Source organism: Podarcis gaigeae (assembly GCF_964106915.1).
Source record: "Podarcis gaigeae genome assembly, chromosome: 9".
In the NCBI taxonomy this organism is placed as follows: Eukaryota; Metazoa; Chordata; class Lepidosauria; order Squamata; family Lacertidae; genus Podarcis; species Podarcis gaigeae.
This window is the reverse complement of record NC_139685.1, coordinates 37,080,619-37,101,436: the sequence shown is the minus strand read 5'-3', so window position 1 is coordinate 37,101,436 and position 20,818 is coordinate 37,080,619. Positions and strand designations below refer to the sequence as shown.

Here is a 20,818-nt window from a genome sequence, read left to right as displayed (position 1 = left end):
TCTGGGTGATATTGGAGGGAATCCTTGCAGGGAATGGGAGATCACAAAGCCATCAGATATCTCATTATGTTTCTCTAGTAACCGAAGAACTGAGTAAAATGGGAGATGGGCCCGCACCACCAGCTCAGGAAAAGGAGGTGACATTAAAGGAAGCGAAGTATCTGAAGAATCTGTGATCCTCCAGGCATTGCTAAACTAAAATCCCCATCATTCTGAACGATTAGCTGTACAAGCTGTAGATTACGTGAGTTGGAGAACAACAACATCCAAAGGACACAGGCCCCCTGCCAAGGGACAGTTTTAAAAAATCAGATTCAAATAAAGATATCTGTGAAATGGAGAATAAACTGACCCAGATCCAAATCAGGAAGAGCTTTGAGAAGTGAGGTCTTGGTTATTTATACAGAAACGGAAAACTGAAATCTGGTATTTTTCATTGGTGAGATGAGTGAGCATTCTGCCGCACCTCATTGGACAAGAACTGTCAGATTTAAAATGATTGGCTTGAGGAAGTCCCCGCTGGAGCATAAAAGGCAGATCTCTGACCAATGTGGGTGGGTTGGTGGAAATGTCCCTGAAGGTGAGCAAAGAAGATTTAGCTAAAGGTGGAGTCAGATGAGGGACATCCTGGCTTAAAGAGACCTGGGGAGCCTGAAGAAAATCCAAAGAGCTAAAATCACTGCTAGAGCAGAAGAAGAGCAGTGAAGAAAAGGAGAAATCCCAGAAGACAAGTTTTGAGGGAGCTCAGAAGCCAAAAGATAGCATGGAGTCAGTGCTAAGTTCCTGAGGCAAGAGAGGATTCCTAGACCAGAGGGAGGACTTTGGCAGGACCCCTCCACAGTAGTCTGAGCATCTCCAGAGGCCTGGATTTATGAGAGTCAACTTATAGTGGGGCTGGCATAGGATGACTGACAATTGGTTTTGAGTAGGGGGAGGTGCTATAGTATGCATCATTATTTGAAGCAATAGAAGCCAAATTAAGTTTGATATAAAGCAACTTTTAACGTTATCAACATCATTTGTTTTATTTATTGTTATTTAAAATACATCTTGATTTTTATCTGCCTGATTTTAAACAGTGTCAGGACTGTTTTGTACCATGAATAAACCACAGTTACTGGTGGATGAATTAGGCTTTATAATTAAATGGTAATGGTAATTGAACTGCAGCAGCAGAGAAAGCAGTTGAATGATAGATGACCAGATAGATGATAGATAGATGATAGATAGATAGATAGATAGATAGATAGATAGATGATAGATTAGATAGATGATAGATAGATAGATAGATGATAGATAGATAGATAGATAGATAGATAGATAGATAGATAGATAGATAGATAGATGATAGATAGATAGATATAGATAGATAGATAGATAGATAGATAGATAGATAGATAGATAGATAGATAGATAGATGATAGATAGATGATAGAGAGAGATAGATAGATAGATAGATAGATAGATAGATAGATAGATGATAGATAGATAGATAGATAGATAGATAGATAGATAGATAGATAACAGTAGAGATTTAAAAAGAAACATCCAAAACTGGTAGCAGTGTTGATGGGATGATAACAATAGACAGAAATCCTCCACAAGCAAAAAATATTCCCCTGGACCCATTTGCCTGTAACTTTGCATGCTTTATCCACACTGGAGGGGCTAGCATGCTAATTTTACACACTTCTATCAAAAGGGTGCAGGAGTTACACTCATTTTTTAATTTCCTAATAATGAAGAGGGAAAACAAAGCAGACTTAGACAGCTAGGTTGAATTGGGCAACCAAAGAACATGCTGGTCTGTTTTACAAAGTTCCAAATCCAAATCTAAACCAGTTCTTGTGGTCAACACACACCCCTCCTGGCTGAGTAAATGAGCTGCTCCTACTGCTCCATTGGTGGACCACGGCTTTACTGTACCTGGGAACAGCCATTTCAGGGTGAAGATAAATGCATAGTCCTCTCCAAGGCCATTAAATCTTTAGGCACTATGTGAAGATGAGTGATAGCTCACAAAATGAAAAGATCATTAAGACATTTTTAAAAAGTTCTCATTGTGCCAGCTTCGCTGACCTTGACAGCGCAGCAGACTTTCGTTTTGTCAAGATGCTCCTTCTGGGTGAATCAATTGGGATTTCAGGCAAGAAGAGTGGAGGTTTTTTTCCACCCAAACAGTATTCTCCAGAGTAAAGATAATGAGGAGTCTCAGCAAGATGTGTACCTGTCACCTTGGCCCGCTGATACGAAAAACCGATGTTTCCAACAGGAAATGATTTAAACTAATAATTATCTCATGCATTAAATTCAATCAAGGAAAGGACAGCCTAGATAAATGCAGTTATTTATGGGAGAAATAGGAAGACTGTTTATGCCATCTTATCTTCATCAGTTTCTTTTTGCAGTAATTTTCCCCCCCTGAGCCTGAAAAAAATAATATTAAAGAAAACATTTTTAAGGATGTGGTGTTGAGACATGAGCACAGAAACACTGAGCGCAGTTGTGATTCTGTATCATTTACTAAAAATGTAAGATATTTAATTTACTGCTTGAGCTCTCTATCATCAGCAGGAACTTAACCTGCAGAGAGAAATGTAAGTAGATAGAAGTGACATTTTGAGAGCTGCAATCCAAACCCCATTTGCACAAGGCTGGAAAGGTGGGGTTGAATTGGAAGGAGGTATGTCTCCATACATACCTCTGCTGGCTTCTACTGACCCCTGACCTCAGAGTGACCCTAGGATCACTCCGCTGGTGCAGAGCTTTCCATTCCACCTGCCAAATGGGTGGATGGATGTACTGCCAATAGGATTCCAAATGGCAGCAGCAGTCCACAGAAAGTGCCAAAATGGATCATTCAGGGTGGGGAATGTCTGCGATGACCCAGGATCCGCTGGATCCTAATTCAGCCCCATTCTCATTGCATGATCCAGAAGATGGCAGGGGGCACATTAAGGCTTCTGAAATGTGTTTGCAGAATGGACAACATTCTTTTAGTCTGAAGGCATGTAGAAAAGAATGATATGAAAACAAATTCATATTTGCCTTCTACTCTGGCCAGCAGGAGCTGCAGATGTGGTGGTGGCCCTTAAGCCTCACTGTTGCCCCTAAGGCTTAGTTTTCTTCTTAAACGTTTTATGTCTATTATATGCACTGAACAACTGAGGACTCATTGAGGTGTTGCTAAAAGCATGCGATGATAGGGTTGCCATATTTCAAGAGGTAAAAATCCAGAGACAAAAATTCCCCCTGGGTGGGCATGTAGGACTCCAAAAAGAGGACATGTCCGGGAATTCCCGGACATATGGCAGCCCTAGCCATGCATCAAGATTGCCAGACCCCATTTCCAGAAGTCTCTAATTTGTATTTAGTGCATTTGCAAAAGACTCGTTAGCAGTTGTTTTTATTTCAAGCTTCACATCCTTCTCATTTTTCTTAAGCACTGTACAGAAAGCAGCTGTACAACACTTTTCTTTGTGCTGTAGGCTGCATTACAGTCTGCACAGGTCAGAGGTTCCGCATATATACCCACACATACCTACCTTTCTCCTCCATGTAAGCAAGCAAGAAATACAAGTACACTTCAAGTACGCAATCCAGCCAGGCAAACACATTTGAGGGGGTTGCAGAGCAGAGCCAGTGAGGGGTGTGACCTGGGGAGAAAGGGCATGGCCTGCAGAGAACCCCCATGTTTGAGGTTTTCCACCCATGATTTGCAATGCACCTCTTTAGATGTCTAGCTATAAGCACGTCCCATCCATTTCTAAATGTTGACAGTGAAAATCGGTAAATAGGCATGGGATTGCAGCCTCAACTAATTATCTACTGGTTAAAGCTTGCAATTTGAAATATTTCAGATGCTATGAAAGCTCTGCCTGTGGCCTTCAATCTGTGATGGCCTCTTTCACACATGAAAGTCAACACTTGGGTGTTGCATATGTGAACTAACCTTTACTTTCCATAGTACTGTACAGTATTTCATAAAGTCTTCATAGTTCTATCATTTAAAAAATGGAATTAGCAGTTGGATTGCCAGCTGCTCCTTTCTCTTATAGTGGTCTGACTATTAGCTGAAATTTTCCATTGCTTTATCAAACCCTTATCCAGGCTTATCTCCAGGAAGATTTCATCCACTTACTTTCTGAACGTCTGGCATGGGAGCACATCCAGTAAATTTGACAAGTTTATAAATGTGATAAACGATCATTCTTTAACTTAATAGTATTAATGATTGATAATCGCCATTACTTACTTAACCACCATTCTTACAAGGAGATCAAGGCCCTACTTCATCCTTCCTCAAGACAACTCTTTGAGGAGGTTAATGCTGAGAGAGACTGAGTGGTCTACTGTTACCCTATGAGCTTCATGTCCAAGTGAGGATTTGAACCCAGGTCTCCCTGGCCTTAGTCCCACACTTTAACCACCACTGTACGCCACACTTGGAGAAAGTCCTAGTTGAAAATGGTTTTGCCTATGGGTGATGACAACCTTTAATTCCCACCCACCCATACACCCCCCCAGGACAGAGAAACTTTAGTTCTGAAACAACTGACTTTAGGTAGTTTCTCCAGTTAACGAAAAGCCCCCAAACACCATGCCAGTGCCTAACCAAGCTCATCTAAATCCTTTTTATAACTCAGCATCCTTATCAACATTAGGTCATCAGTCGCTTAGCCAGAGAAATTGGATAATAATCTTTTTAGTCACACAAATATTATAAGGCTTAATTAACTGCTGTTTGCATAGCTCTTCGAAACAGAAAGCATTGTGCATATAACATATAATCTTGCTCATCGAATGACCGGTAAATGAATGGAAGCAACATACTGAGTATAATGAAAGTCATAAAAGAATATAAATGGTAATTGGGAAGAGGCTAAAGTGAGATCGGAATCTAAAAAACATTGTGTCCCAATGGCATAGTGTCGAATTATGGGGTTAAAGGCATTTAGGTTTGACTGACATGGGCCAACATTGACCATGGCTCTCCGTAGTCTCAAGACGCCTTTCTCATCACCTGCTACCTGAATATTCATTCACTCATGAATATGGATATGCATTGAGAAAATAAGGAACAAAGACTGGGAACAAAAGAACGTTGTCGTAAAACCAAAAGGCAGCACACTGTGAAAACTCAGATGTACAATAATAAGGCTGCAATCCCATACATCCTTACCTAGGATGAAGCTCAGCTGGATAGAGCATGGTGCTGATAACACCAAGGTTGTAGGTTTCATCCCCGCATGGGACAGCTGCATATTCCTGAATTGCGGGGGGTTGGACTAGATGATCCTCAGGATCCCTTCCAACTCTGTGATTCTATAATTCTATGATTGTGTGAAGTCCTGTTGAACTCAGCAGGGCTTACTTTTGCATAGAAATGCTTAGGATGGTGCCACCGGTTGCTTAAAGCAAAACTGCGTCCCATGGCTTTCTACATTCTCATTGTGAATTGTGGCAATTACTGAATTGCAGAAGTTGGAAATTTTATGCCAAGACTAGGAGGTGACTGGAACTGAAGACCATGGATTGCAATTGTATCATTCTTCCCCAGGGAACCTACCAAACTATTTTGGTGTCTAAGCTTTCAATATACTGTATAAGTTCCTGGGGTTTATAACCTTTTCAGCCCCCAAAAGAAACTTCAAAGTAGAAAAACACTGGATTTCACTAGAAGGGAGTTTTATAGAAGGTCGTTTCTTTAATTGCACTAGAGAACAAGAACTACAAAACAAAACAACTAAGGCAATTCATTTTTTTTATGTCATTGTTGTGACTGTTATATGCCTTGTCTTTGCCTTTAGGGCTGACTCCAGCTCCTGCTTGTGATGATTTATGTATTTGTTGTCCATAAGACGGGTACCAGTCTTGCAGCTCTAGATATTAAGTGAGGCCACAAACAGGCAGAAAATAAGCAACCTTGCTTTTGTCTGCCTGCCTGTTTAACAAAAGTCTGACATGCAGAAATCAGAAAGTGAAGCTCTGCATGGTATAGAAAGTATATGATCATCAGCTATTTGCTGCAGAACAAAACTGCTATTAAAGGCATCTAGAGGGGCCAGTTCAAAAGCTGGAAACCCTAAAAATATGGATATGGACTGCTGAGAACAAATTTGAACTTAAAAACTGGCTTCCCAGCAAGATCAAGCTGTCATGTGATAGATAGACAAAGCCCCAAATGGCATCACCAAATCTTTATTTTTTTCTAGATATTTTCCGCTGAAACTCCTTTGAATTCAATGGGGATCACTCCAACCTAACGTATCTGAATGCAGTCTAAACCCTATAACTGCTTTGATCAAACGTGATCACTGCAGGAACAGTCTTGGCTTTCTCATTGTTGGCTATAAAATTGCCTGCTTTCCTGGTTGGAGTTCAGTTTGCATTCAATTCTCTCTAGCTTTTGGCCCTTGGGAACAATTTAGAATCCATTGACTAAGGGCCAATCCTCTTCTAACCTGATGGAGCTGAACTGCACACACACACCCACACACACACAATCAAAAGGTTTGCGTTATGTCTGCCACTATGCCATTCCAATTGGAACTGAGTGCCCTCTCATGCAAAACGATTATTACTTCATTGATTATCATTCTATTATTGCATTTAGTTACCTTTACATTATGCTAGTACAGTGGTACCTCAGGTTAAGTACTTAATTCGTTCCGGATGTCCGTACTTAACCTGAAACTGTTCTTAACCTGAAGCACCACTTTAGCTAATGGGGCCTCCTGCTGCCGCCGTGTTCTCATCCTAAAGCAAAGTTCTTAACCTGAAGCACTATTTCTGGGTTAGAGGAGTCTGTATGTAACCTGAAGCGTATGTAACCTGAGGTACCACTGTACTTAAATTTTGAACACTTGGTAATCAGGCATAACTTTTTCATCATATATGGCTCAATTTTTTTGAGGGACTGAAAGAATAATCCTAGTGGTTACTGTACTATTCTTAATCGATAACAAAATTCCAAATAATAATAATAACAACAACACTCACAATCATTAGCAAATGCAGACTTTGGGAAGTTTTGAATAGGGTGGAATTTAAAGGATCAGTCAAAATGATTACGTAGATATATAGCAGACAAGTGCTAAGAGCTCAGTACACACTGCAGCTGGAGCTAAATGTTGCTTTTTTAGTGTTTCTTTCAGTAAGTCTTAAGAATATATTGCAAAATGTTTGTTGCTATTTTTGAATAGCCATCTGCTTTGACCAAAAGCAACATGGAAAATATAAAACACATGCTGATTTTGACCTTCTTTGGGCAGTCTTCTTTGGAGTTAGGTAAGCACATGCGGTGGTTCAGAAGGGATGAGCATGGCAGCTCTGCCCGCTCCCTTGCCATTTCTGTTGCCTTCCATGAGTTAGAGAGCATATGTCTAAAGTTCTTGTGGAGGTTCCCTGAGTGCTTTAGAACCCTGATTCTAAAGTGCACTGGAAGCACCCCAGTAGTCAGGACTGCCCAAGACATTTTGGCACCTGAGGCGAACCACAAAATGGTGACCCACTTCCAGGGAAGAAGGAGTGAGTGGAGATATACATAGGGAAGAAGGGGAAGGGGAACCAAATCAACCTTACTTGAGGGTTGAAGTGGGAATCAAAGGTAGCTATGGTGTAGCACCCTGCTTGTGGTTAACGCTTAGCTGGAATGAAATATTCAACGCAGCAATAGAGAAATTAAAATAATAATTTATTTGTCAGACAAATAAATGAGAGGCACAGTGGTATATGGTTACCAAGCTCTGGCCTGCCCTCTTGCCATCCTGGCCAGCACTTATATTCCCTTAATCCAGCCCCCTTTGCTCCTCCTGTGGCTGCCTCTGTCCAATCAGCCTGGTTGAATATTCCTATTGGCTGTTTGCTAGAACCAATCACAAAAGATACACCCATATCCTCCTGTCCTTATAAGGGAGACAAAGAGCTATATATAAATGACAAATAAGTAATAATATATCTTACATGGAATCTTAATTACCAGCTCACCTCTTGCCCTCCTTGCCCTATTGCCTTCTAAAACAAATGTTTAATCTTACATTTTTATGTTCAACAGATGTCAAGGATCTTGAGTTTCACATCAATATTGAAAGATTTCCTTCATTTGAAAGTTTCTAAACAAATGCCTGACAACCATATATCAAGAGTGCTTGGATGGCGTCTTCTGTCTGGCAGGGGGGCTAGGCTGGTGGCTGACTTAATTTCAGGATAAATACAACTCTTACAACCATATGAAATAAGAATCTAGCATTCCTTAAATCCTTTGCATAATTACATTTAAGCCAATATATTTAAGCTAATATATTTCATTCATTTATCATAGGTAGCCTTTTAAAAGAATAAAGCTTCTCAAAGTAAAAAGGAAGGAACTCAGTAAAAAAACACAGCTTTTAAAATAAACCTCTTCAGTGTACACCTCCCCCCTTTCCCCCTCCTTTCCCAGCCAGCTAGATGCTTCTCCCATTAGCTCTTCCCAACATTTATTGCCTTTTTTAACTCTCTCAGTTTAAGAAAGAAACAGCTTTAGAAAATTTCCCCAAAATGCTCTCTTTTCTTCTAGCCAAGCCAGTTGCCTTTTTCACTGCTCTTGGCCTTTCAACCTTGGAAAGAAGATCTGGCTCATTTTACTGGGAGGCACATTGGTATTATTTTACTTATTTACCCATTCTTAATTGTGTTTTTTCAGCCTTGGGGCAGCATATGTAATTCTCCCTTTTTATGACTTTGAGAATTGTTTTTCTACTATAAATCAATGGGGCCCCCCTTGTCTTAGGAGAAAAACCTCTTGCCAAGGTTCTTTCTGCCTGGCATGAAACATTTGAAAATCCTTTTTTAAGCTCATTTTTAAATACAAGCCTTGATTGCAATATATAAGCTTTGATAAAAATGCAGGCTTATGATTAGGTGCCTCAATGGTACGATAGCTCTGAATCGTGCTAGGCCACAGTGGCAACAACAGTGGGAGATGCATTTCTTGGGGGCCAGATCAGATGCTCCTGTGAATCCTGCCGCCTGAGGCAGTTGCCTCACCTTGCCTCATGGGTGGGCCGGCCCTGAATGTAGTGCAGGAGGCTCCCTGCTTCAGGTATTTAATAGTAATAACAATAATTTTGTTATTTATACCTTGCCTATCTGGCTGGGTTTCCCCATCACCATGGAGGGTGATGGGGAAAGGGTAGAGCTAGTGAATTCATGCTACCCCCTCTCAACTGATTGCTTAACTCAGAAGAAGGATACCTCCATAAGGCTTATAACTTGCTGCTGTCGATGCCTGTTAGCAGCTCACTGCTTCTGTTCATATACAGTGGTACCTCGGGTTACATACGCTTCAGGTTACAGACTCCGCTAACCCAGAAATAGTGCTTCAGGTTAAGAACTTTGCTTCAGGATGAGAACAGAAATCGGGCTCTGGCAGCGCGGCGGCAGCAGGAGGCCCCATTAGGTAAAGTGGTGCTACAGGTTAAGAACAGTTTCAAGTTAAGAACGGACCTCCGGAACGAATTAAGTACTTAACCCGAGGTACCACTGTAGTGTCTGAGAGACCCTTATCTGTGTACCCCCTCCAATAGAGTTCCGGAGGGTGGGCCTTTTCAGTGATGGCTTGTGAAATGTTCTCCCCGGGGGCATGCCATCCTTGTCTGTTTCTAGATGCCAGGCAAAAACATTTTTTATTTGTCCAGGTCTATGGTCATTAATTTGGAGGACCTCTTTTAGTAGGATTGGGTGAATATGTGCTTTAAATATCTATATTTATAGATGAGCATTTTAAGTTATTGTTTTAATTGATGTCTTCATATTTAGGTTTAACGTTGCTCGTTATTTCTTTTCTTACTTTGTAAGTCACTTTGAGGCACTTTCGTGCAAAAAGCAACACAATTATAAAAACATTTTTAACAAATAACATTTTATTGCATTTTGAAGAAGTTCAGCCAAAAAGCGGAAACACAATCTATAGAATCATCAGGTGTTTATTTCACCAGTTTTTTAAAAAATATATATTAGAGAGGCGTGCTCCATTTGACATGGAAATGAAACAGTCAGAGTAGAGCAACCCACTGCAATTTTGATCTCGATTAGAGTCAAGAAAAAAATCCAGTGTAATTTATCACTCTTATAAATTGCTTCCTTATCTCCCCCCTCTATCCAGCTGTATTCCTTTTAGCTTTAGAATTAATCTGTATTGTACAACCACATGCTATTTAAAAACAAACAAACAGCAAAATCAATTTCCTTTATTCCCCTAGGGATGGCTCTCAGGCATTTTAGGGAAGGGGGAATTCTACATTTTTTATTTGAAAATAAATAATGCATGGTGCACATCTAGCACTCACTAAACCCATGAATTGCTTAAATGCTTGAAGGAGCTTTGACAGTCACAAATCTTGCTGAGGAAAAGTCATGTGCCATGTACATTCCCCGCTCTGAAGCTTCTGTGTTGGTTGAAAGACTTTGTATACTTCCTTCAAACTTCAGCGGCTGCACATCTGTTTGCAATTAAACAAAATAACAAGAATCCCTTTAACTCTCCTAAGTCAGGGTGAAACTCCCCTCCCAAAGTTTACCCAAGACTAAGCTGTTGAGGTTGTACTTTGAATGGGGTGTCTGCTTTGTAATAAAAAAAATTAAGGTCTTATATATATATATAAAATGTTCATAAATGTACCAAGCAAACACGTACATAAATATATAAACCACATGTCAGAAGCAGCACAAGAAGACAGTCCTGAAACCATTTTGATTCCCAAACTGACCAAATGTTTCTCTGCAAGGAGGGAGGGGGTGAGGGAACCTTCCCATTGTCTCAGGAATTAAGTAATTACCATCTCAAAAGAATGGCCAGACTACCAGTAAAGGCAGTCAGATAAGGCATTATCAGATAACCTGGCAGACAGGAAAAACAACAACATTCCAATTCCTGTTGTAGACCGCCATTTCTGTGATGTAGGTATGATGTATGGAGGGGTGGTCTTTTGCTCCAGGGCAGGGCAATTCAAAATGTCTATATAAGGGCGGGCACACCTTTGTTCTGGGCCCTCCTCTGCTCTCCTGTGTGTGAGGGGACAGCTTTAATAAAGATCAGGCTTACTAGCTGCTTTGCTTCTCAATGTTCTCTGGTTGGCCTCTGTTATTTTCTCCTACCGATGGAGAACCTACAAAAGACTCTATAAGGGCAGATTTTGTTTACAACAGCTTGCAATATTTCCTTTCTGAAAATCACCCTCCCAGCTGATTTCCACCACCACCCTCTGGAGAAATACATAATAATTTATTATTATAATAATAATTTATTATTTATACCCTGCCCATCTGGCTAGGCTTCCCCAGCCACACTGGACGGCTTCCAACAAATGATTAAAAATACATTAAAACATCAGTCATTAAAAACTGCCCTAAACAGGGCTACCTTAATGCCCGCCTCTTTCTCCTAGCACCAGTCTCCAAGTTGCAGCCCCAGTGGCTATGTTTGATAAAAAATAAAATAACTTCCCATAAAATAACCAAGAAACTACACACAGCATGGAGTTCCACCCTCACTTTGGATTATTTCTGGGAGCTTGTATGAAGCCTGCACTGATGGGCCCATATGCAGATCAGCTGATGGGCAACTAGTCAACATCCTGTTATGAGTGCTTACTGGGGATCCTTAGGGATTTAATTTGGTCCACATTTTTTAGTTATTTGCATCCTTCGATGTATACACTCTTCCAAAATTTGTGATAAAGTTCTCAGCTCAAAAAAAGTTCCAAAATTCAAATTAAAACATGTATTTACTAGGTTAGAGTGCAGACATAAAAGTGCACATTAGGATAAAATGTCTGTTAAAATACATATGGTGTGTGGGGGGAGATGTTAAAATATAGTGGATTTTTCATGTGATTTTAAAAGAAATGGCAAATTGATGGGAACGTAGGACAGAAAAAAATTATGAATGATCATATTAAAAATTGACACAGACAGAGAATAGAATGATATGTCCATCCCCAGAGCCTCTGTCCAGCTCTACCCTTGCAAACATGTACCTGAGACCCTCACCCATGAGGAGGAAAGCAACTGGGGAAGAGGGGCTGAGTGGGCAAAATGCTCAAACGTTCAGCTTCCAGTTGCTGCTTTTCTTTTCACTTAGACAAAGGCGTGTTGTTCAGTACTGCAGAACTATTTTGCTCAGGCCCTTGAGATGCAAAGGAGTAGCACTCCTTGAGTCAGGACCAAGAGGGTTGCAACTGTAGGTTTCCAGGGAATGGAAGAGAAATGGGGCAGAATGAGAACACCATGCAGATGCAACTCTGTTCCTCGTGGTTTCAAGTAGCAATGAAGGAGAGCAAAGAATCTGCTGACTCTTCCAGGAAGCTGAGCAGCTGCAAGCTGTGCTGTTTCTCCTTAATTCAAGCCGAGACCTTAGTGCCAGTTGAGTGTGTCCTACTCCCAGAATGGGGTTACTCTTCAGTGCATTTGCTTTTTATCCCTGTACATTTTCCTAACCCCGTCACTTAGGGCAAGGCAGAGGAATATGTAACCCTCTTGAAGTTGTTACTATAGCTCCCACTATCTCTGATAGTTAGATCCATCTGGCTGGGGCTGCGGGGAGTTGAAGTCCAACAAGATCTGGAAGGTCACAGTTTCTCCATCTTTGATGTAGTGAATCAGTATATGACTTCAGGTAAGAGTTTAACTTTGTTTACTGGATTTCAATAGCCCAGGCATACCGAATGCAGAGTCTTGTGCAGCAAACTGTTTAACCAGAGCAGGAGGGAGAAGAAGGGTACATGGTAACGTGAATATTTAACTTTCCATTATGTTCTCTGTTTAGCAGATAACATTGTCCTAGAATACGTTAACTCATAAGAGTATGATGTAATAGTGCAGCTCATAACAACAAGGCTCAAGGAAGGGTGTGCAATGAAATATGAGATTCGGGGTTAAGTTCAGGTTCTCTACACCAATTTTGTCTGATGTTACTTGTAATGTTTCCAGACATACCAAAGGCCTAGGGACTGAACACATTTCCTCGCTCTGATTAAGAAACTACTCCAAATATATCAAAGACAGCATTTTATTTTATTTTATGCCATGGCTGATTTAGCCCTAAATCTGAATCGAAGCATAAATATGCCACTAAGATGCCTGGGATGGCAGAGGGAGGAAATGCAGAACAGCTTCTGTTCTGGACTGAGCCACCCAAACAGATTCTGCTCTAGCCCAGTCCACCAGTAAGAGCAGAAGCAATCAACACACTCCCCATATCATTTCCACTAGCGTCAGGCATGCTAAGGGAAGCTAGGAGACAACTATTTGGCAAATGCGCTGTCCCAATGGGTTCAGCGAGAGAATGGCCACACTGCCTATAAAGTAGTGACTGAACCCAGAGGTGGGATTTCACTAGGCCCAGCAGAGTGAGATGATGGGTGATGGGGACAATGAATGGTGGTGGTGAGTTGAAATACAGAGCTGTGCGAACCTGTCTGACCTGCCCTGGATCACCAAAACTAGCCTAGTGTCCTCAAGTGTGGTGGAGGATGCTGTTCCCTCAGCTGTGTTGAAGTAAGATTCAGTTACCAGTCTTGTTTGGTCTGGTACATGGGATGTGAGAGGGCGCCATCTTGTCTTTCACCTCAGGAGGCAAAATGTCTTAGACCAGCTCTAAAGGTAATGGGTAAAGGGACCCCTGACCATTAGGTCCAGTCGTAGATGACTCTGGGGTTGCGGCGCTCATCTCGCTTTATTGGCCAAGGGAGCCAGCGTACAGCTTCCGAGTCATGTGGCCAGCATGACTAAGCCGCTTCTGGCGAACCAGAGCAGCGAACGGAAATGCCATTTACCTTCCTGCCAGAGCGGTACCTATTTATCTACTTTGATGTGCTTTTGAACTACTAGGTTGGCAGGAGCAGGGACCGAGCAATGGAAGCTCACCCCATCGCGGGGATCGAACTACCAACCTTCTGACCGGCAAGTCCTAGGCTCTGTGGTTTAACCCACAGCGCCACCAGCTCTACTCCCAAGCAATCACCACTCACGACATAACCCTCCCTCTGCCTTGCAAGCAGGACCTAAATTAAGACCCATTCAGTACCTGCAGCTTTTGAGTACCATGGAGCTCTGGAAAGTGCCTATTCTGCAAAGTGCCTCTCTGGGGGATCTGATATAGTGCAGTGGATTTGCTGTTGGGAGTGTTTTAACATTGTGCCGCTTGTGAGAAATGTAGCCAGGATCCAACGCACTGTGAAACTAGCTGTGTGAGCATAAGGTAGGCTGTAACGGCAAATTGCTTTGGAAGCCCACAGGAATTTCAAAAGCACTTTGCAGCAACACTGTTTGTGGCATGTGTGTGTCAATTGCTGAAAGACACAAAATTCCAATGGGCTACTGTGAACATTTCTTCGGATTCCAGGCATAGCATGCTGCACTCCAAAATAAGCTGAGAAAGGTAAATGGTTTTTAAATGAGGATAAATAAACAAGAGATTATTAGTGCAGAGACAAAAATCCAGCAACAGCTAGTTGCTCTATTCTACTCATAATACTAATGGCTCTCTCTGGGATGCGAACACAATAATTCATAACAGCAATGATAAATAAAAGCCCTGGCATGCTATAACTGTCCTGTGATAGCCTATTGTAGCCTAAACAAATACCTAACGAAACTAATGAAATCTACAAAACTTCAGTGTGGTTTGAGGCTGAAATCAAATGCACACCAGACTGGGAGTAAGCTCCAGTGAAATTAGTGGTTCTTGCATCAGAATAAACCCGGATGGGACTGGGCCTCACATTTGACTGGCTTGTAACCTAAATGTTCTTTGAAATTTGAAATACAGACATGTATGGATGGAACCAGCGGTTTTTCCCTGACTGTGGCTATCAGAATTAATGACTTTGTTTGCAGAATGAAGAGCCAATATTTGTGAGTTGATCAAAATGTCACAAAGAACAAATCAGCAATGTACATTGGTCTACATTTTATGTACAGTATTGAGAACACCCCCTTCATGGATCACTGCCTTGCCGTGGCGAAGGGGCTTGAATAACTCAGAGAAGCTATGAGCTATGCCGTGCTGGGCCACCCAAGATGGACAGGTCATAGTGGAGAGTTTTGACCAAACGTGATCTACCTGGAGCAGGAACCGGCAAGCCACTCCAGTATCCCTGCCAAGAAAACTCCATGGACAAAGACAACAGGCATATAAAAGATATGATGCTGGAAGATGAGCCCCTCAGGTCGGAAGGCGTCCAACATGGTACTGAGGAAGAGCGGAGGACAAGTACAAGTACCGTAGATCCAGAGCTGATGAAGTGGCTGGGCCAAAGCTGAAAGGACGCTCAATTGCGGATATGCATGGAAGTGAAAGGAAAGTCCAATGCTGTAAAGAAAAATATTGCATAGGAACCTGGAATGTAAGAACCATGAACCTTGGTAAGTTGGATGTGGTCAAAAATGAGATGGCAAGAATAAATATTGACATCCTGGGCATCAGTGAACTAAAATGTGGGAACGGGCGAATTCAGTTCAGATGACCATCATATCTACTACTGTGGGCAAGAATCCCGTAAAAGAAATGGAGTGGCCCTCATAGTCAACAAAAGAGTGGCGAAAGCTGTACTGGGATGCAATCTCAAAAATGATAGAATGATCTCGATACGAATCCAAGGCAGACCTTTTAACATCACAGTAATCCAAGTTTATGCACCAACCACTGGTGCTGAAGCAACTGAAATTGACCAATTCTATGAAGACTTACAACACCTTCTAGAAATGACACCAAAGAAGGATGTTCTTCTCATTATAGGGGATTGGAATGCTAAAGTAGGGAGTCAAGAGATAAAAGGAACAACTGGCAAGTTTGGCCTTGGAGTTCAGAACGAAGCAGGGCAAAGGCTAATAGAGTTCTGTCAAGAGAACAAGCTGGTCATCACAAACACGCTTTTCCAACAACACAAGAGACGACTCTACACATGGACATCACCAGATGGGCAGCATCGAAATCAGATTGATTATATTCTCTGCAGCCAAAGATGGAGAAGCTCTATACAGTCAGCAAAAACAAGACCTGGAGCTGACTGTGGCTCAGATCATCAGCTTCTTATAGCAAAATTCAAGCTTAAACTGAAGAAAGTAGGAAAAACCACTGGGCCGGTAAGATACAATCTAAGTCAAATCCCTTATGAATGCATAGTGGAAGTGAGGAACAGGTTTAAGGATTTAGATTTGGTGGACAGAGTGCCTGAAGAACTATGGATGGAGGCTCGTAACATTATACAGGAGGCAACAACTAAAACCATCCCAATGAAAAGGAAATGCAAGAAAGCAAAGTGGCTGTCCAACGAGGCCTTACAAATAGCGGAGGAGAGAAGGCAAGCAAAATGCGAGGGAGATAGTAAAAGATACAGGAAATTGAATGCAGATTTCCAAAAAATAGCAAGGAGAGATAAGAAGGCCTTCTTAAACGAGCAATGCAAAGAAATAGCGGAAAACAATAGAATGGGAAAAACCAGAGATCTGTTCAAGAAAATTGGAGATATGAAAGGAACAGTTCATACAAATACAGATAGGTAGCCGTGTTGGTCTGCCATAGTCAAAACAAAAAAAATTCCTTCCAGTAGCACCTTAAAGACCAACTAAGTTAGTTCTTGGTATGAGCTTTCGTGTGCATGCACACTTCTTCAGATGCAGGTATCTGAAGAAGTGTGCATGCACACGAAAGCTCATACCAAGAACTAACTTAGTTGGTCTTTAAGGTGCTACTGGAAGGAATTTTTTTTTTTTATTTCATACAAAGATTGCCATAATAAAAGGCAAAAGTGGAAAGGACCTAACAGAAGCAGAAGACATCAAGAAGAGGTGGCAAGAATACACAGAGGGATTATACCAGAAAGAAATGGATGTCTCGTACACTCCAGGTAGTGTGGTTGCTGACCTTGAGCCAGACATCCTGGAGAGTGAAGTCAAGTGGGCCTTAGAAAGCACTGCTAATAACAAGGCCAGTGGAAGTGATGATATTCCAGCTGAACTATTTAAAATTTTAAAAGATGATGCTGTTAAGGTACTAGACTCAATATGCCAGCAAATTTGGAAAACTCAGCAGTGGCCAGAGGATTGGAGAAGATCAGTCTACATCCCAATCCCAAAGAAGGGCAGTGCCAAAGAATGCTCCAACTACTGCACAATTGCACTCATTTCACACGCTAGCAAGGTTATGCTTAAAATTCTACAAGGCAGGCTTAAGCAGTATGTGGACCGAGAACTCCCAGAAGTGCAAGCTGGATTTCGAAGGGGCAGAGGAACCAGAGACCAAATTGCAAACATGCGCTGGATTATGGAGAAAGCTAGAGAGTTCCAGAAAGACATCTACTTCTGCTTCATTGACTATGCAAAAGCCTTTGACTGTGTCGACCACAGCAAACTATGGCAAGTTCTTAAAGAAATGCCTGATCACCTCATCTGTCTCCTGAGAAATCTCTATGTGGGACAAGAAGCTACAGTTAGAACTGGATATGGAACAACTGATTGGTTCAAAATTGGGAAAGGAGTACGACAAGGCTGTATATTGTCTCCCTGCTTATTTAACTTATATGCATCATGCGAAAGGCTGGGCTGGATGAATCCCAAGCCAGTATTAAGATCGCCGGAAGAAATATCAACAATCTCAGATATGCAGATGACACAACCTTGATGGCAGAAAGTGAGGAGGAATTAAAGAACCTTTTAATGAGGGTGAAAGAGGAGAGCGCAAAATATGGTCTGAAGCTCAACATCAAAAAAACGAATATCATGGCCACTGGGCCCATCACCTCCTGGCAAATAGAAGGGGAAGAAATGGAGGCAATGAGAGATTTTACTTTCTGGGGCTCCATGATCACTGCAGATGGTGACAGCAGTCACGAAATTAAAAGACGCCTGCTCCCTGGGAGAAAGGCGATGGCAAACCTAGACAACATCTTAAAAAGCAGAGACATCACCTTGCCAACAAAGGTCCGTATAGTAAAAGCCATGGTTTTCCCAGTAGTAATGTATGGAAGTGAGAGCTGGACCATAAAGAAGGCTGATCACCGAAGAATTGATGCTTTTGAATTATGGTGCTGGAGGAGACTCTTGAGAGTCCCATGGACTGCAAGAAGATCAAAGTGATCCATTCTTAAGGAAATCAGCCCTCAGTGCTCACTGGAAGGACAGATTGTGAGGCTGAGGCTCCAATACTTTGGCCACCTCATGAGAAGAGAAGACTCCCTGGAAAAGACCTTGATGTTGGGAAAGATGGAGGGCACAAGGAGAAGGGGACGGCAGAGGACGAGATGGTTGGACAGTGTTCTCGAAGCTACAAACATGAGTCTGACCAAACTGCGGGAGGCAGTGGAAGACAGGAGTGCCTGCCGTGCTCTGGTCCATGGGGTCATGAAGAGTCGGACACGACTAAACGACTAAACAACAACAACATTGAGAACACAATGAAATGATAACTGGACTGATGTTAGTACAAGGACATACTGTATGATTTTTGCACTGTGTAAATGCATTATTCAAAATATTGCACAAGGCACAATTTAGTTTGAGATTTTTCAAGTGACTGGAGAAAAGTTAAGTATTTTAATCTCATAGGCATTTATTCTTGGCAAATTTATAATAATATATAAAGTTCATCATCATTATTGGTACAAAGTCTGTCCGTTACTTATACTAAATTGCTTGGTCACTGCATCGATAATAACAAGAACAAGAATGAATACCTGACCTGGACCCTTGGTGATTATTGAATTGACAGGCACAATCATTATATAGAAATTTTAACAGCTGTAAGAAAACAGTGTCTTTCCATTTGCTTCAATAAATTTATGTCAACACAGATCCCACAACCCAACTCTGTAACTATATATACTGAACACTAGAAAGCCTTCTAATATAATATAGTTATCTACAAGACTGTACAATACATTGTTACCCTGCAATCCAAAGCTCTGCAAGAGCCCAACCGAGCTCTGAGTTTTGTGTGAGGTGGTGATGGCCCAATCACTTCAGTGTTGGGGGGGGGAGGGATGATGCTACAGGTGCACACGCCAACCTGCTGCGTAAGACATTTTGCGCTGAGGAGGCCTAAAAAGATGTCAGTTATAGGGAAATCAATGCAGAACAGTTGGAATCTAACTAAAGTAGCCTAATATGTTTAAAGTTATGTAACAGCATTACCTTTTATTATGGGGATGTGACTTCAAAAAAGGGTTATATAAGGATATAACAAGGGGGGCAACCCTCTTTGTCAGTTAGCCCAATAAAGGGCTCTCATTGACAAATAAACTGTGAGGAAAATATCAGTTTATTTCTTAAGGAGCTACTGGAATAAAATACTCGATGTATATGTATTTTTCCCCCTTTACATGGCCACAAATAAAAGGTCTATTTAGCTTGCCTTGCAGTCCTGTGTTGGTGGTGGTGAGGTTTTATGGTGACTGCTCTGCCATATCCACAACCCCACCAGCTTATTTCATGGTGGTTGCTCTGCCATGTCAAAAATCCTGCCATGGTCAGCTTTATTCTGTTTCCACCACAATTTGGTTTGGTTTGGTTGCTCATTCCCTTCAACTGATATCAGTGAGGGAGGGAGGAATCACTATGCCATCTTCAGGGCTGGTATAGTTCTTTGCCCTTTTCAGGGGCATGTCAGCAAAATGAGGGGACCTTGGATCTTGTGTCTCTAAGACAGGCATCCCTAAACTCGGCCCTCCAGCTGTTTTGGGCCTAGCTAACAGGACCAGTGGCCAGGGATGATGGGAATTGTTTTGTAGTCCCAAAACAGCTGTAGGGCCACCGAGTTTGAGGATGCCTGCTCTAAGCCCTCCCCCCCCCAAATTATCCACATTCTACCAGGGGCGCCGACTTATAAAAAATATTGGGGGGGCGGGGGCCCATACCGACTTATAAAAAATATTGGGGGGGCCCAAGACCTCCAAACCGCTGTTGCTGGGGGAACGAAAGGAGCGAGCCCAGGGCTGCCCTGGGCTGCACCGCCGTGGGCGGTGAATATTAATGAGCTAGGGGGAATCCCCGCTTCTCGCAGGGCTGACGCCAGCCCCGCGAGATTGTTGATGGGTCGAGAGCCCGCAACCCCACCCCCTCTCTAGATCGGGAGTGGCTTTGTTTTAACTCATTACTGAATGTATTTTAAAAGGTAACTATCGTCAAACAAGGAAAATAAAAAATACCAACATAATTTTGTGATTTTACAAAGCATAATATAACTAATAATTTTCTTAAATTATTGGGGGCAGAGCCCCCCCAAACGAATTTTTGAGGGGGCTCGAGCCCCCTCAGGCCCCATGAAGTCGGCGCCTATGCATTCTACCTGCCCTCTTACACGCTTAACACCAGTGGGTATCTGTGCCCACAGATCTTAGCATCTTCTCGGGTAAGGTACATCACCACAGAAAAGCACTTGCACCACTTCAAATGGTCCCTCAGCAGGCCTTTGGCCAGCTTTAGAATTGCTTTGTTCATATTTTAAAAGCAGAGGATCAACAGCAGTTGTATAGGAAGGGTGGAAAAGCCATCAAAAGCCAAAAGAAAGAAGAGTAGATATGATTCCCAACATGTGACAAGGAAACCCCTTCATCAAGGTGTTGTTGGTAAAAAAAAAAAAAGAAATGCTTCTGAAGAAGGATAGGTTGATAGGAGAGGGTTTTCCAGAGCAGCACACCGAAGCAGACTTCCATTTCCTCTTTTTTTATTTTATGGGGTGCTGGCTACCTTGTGGCTACAGCCCTGAACATTTCCCCAGATTGCTATGGTACACCATAGCTGACAGACAATGAAGAGCCTCAAATAATCAAGTTAGTTT

At 42.0% G+C, this 20,818-nt stretch overlaps 1 long non-coding RNA gene across 1 annotated transcript; it reads left to right on the top strand.

The window, feature by feature from the left end:
• The first annotated feature begins 18,453 nt into the window (after positions 1 to 18,453).
• Positions 18,454 to 19,827, top strand: LOC310852596. Its single transcript, XR_014568303.1, has 2 exons — positions 18,454 to 19,421; positions 19,740 to 19,827. It is a non-coding gene; the product is annotated as an uncharacterized lncRNA (long non-coding RNA).
• Positions 19,828 to 20,818: the final 991 nt, after the last annotated feature.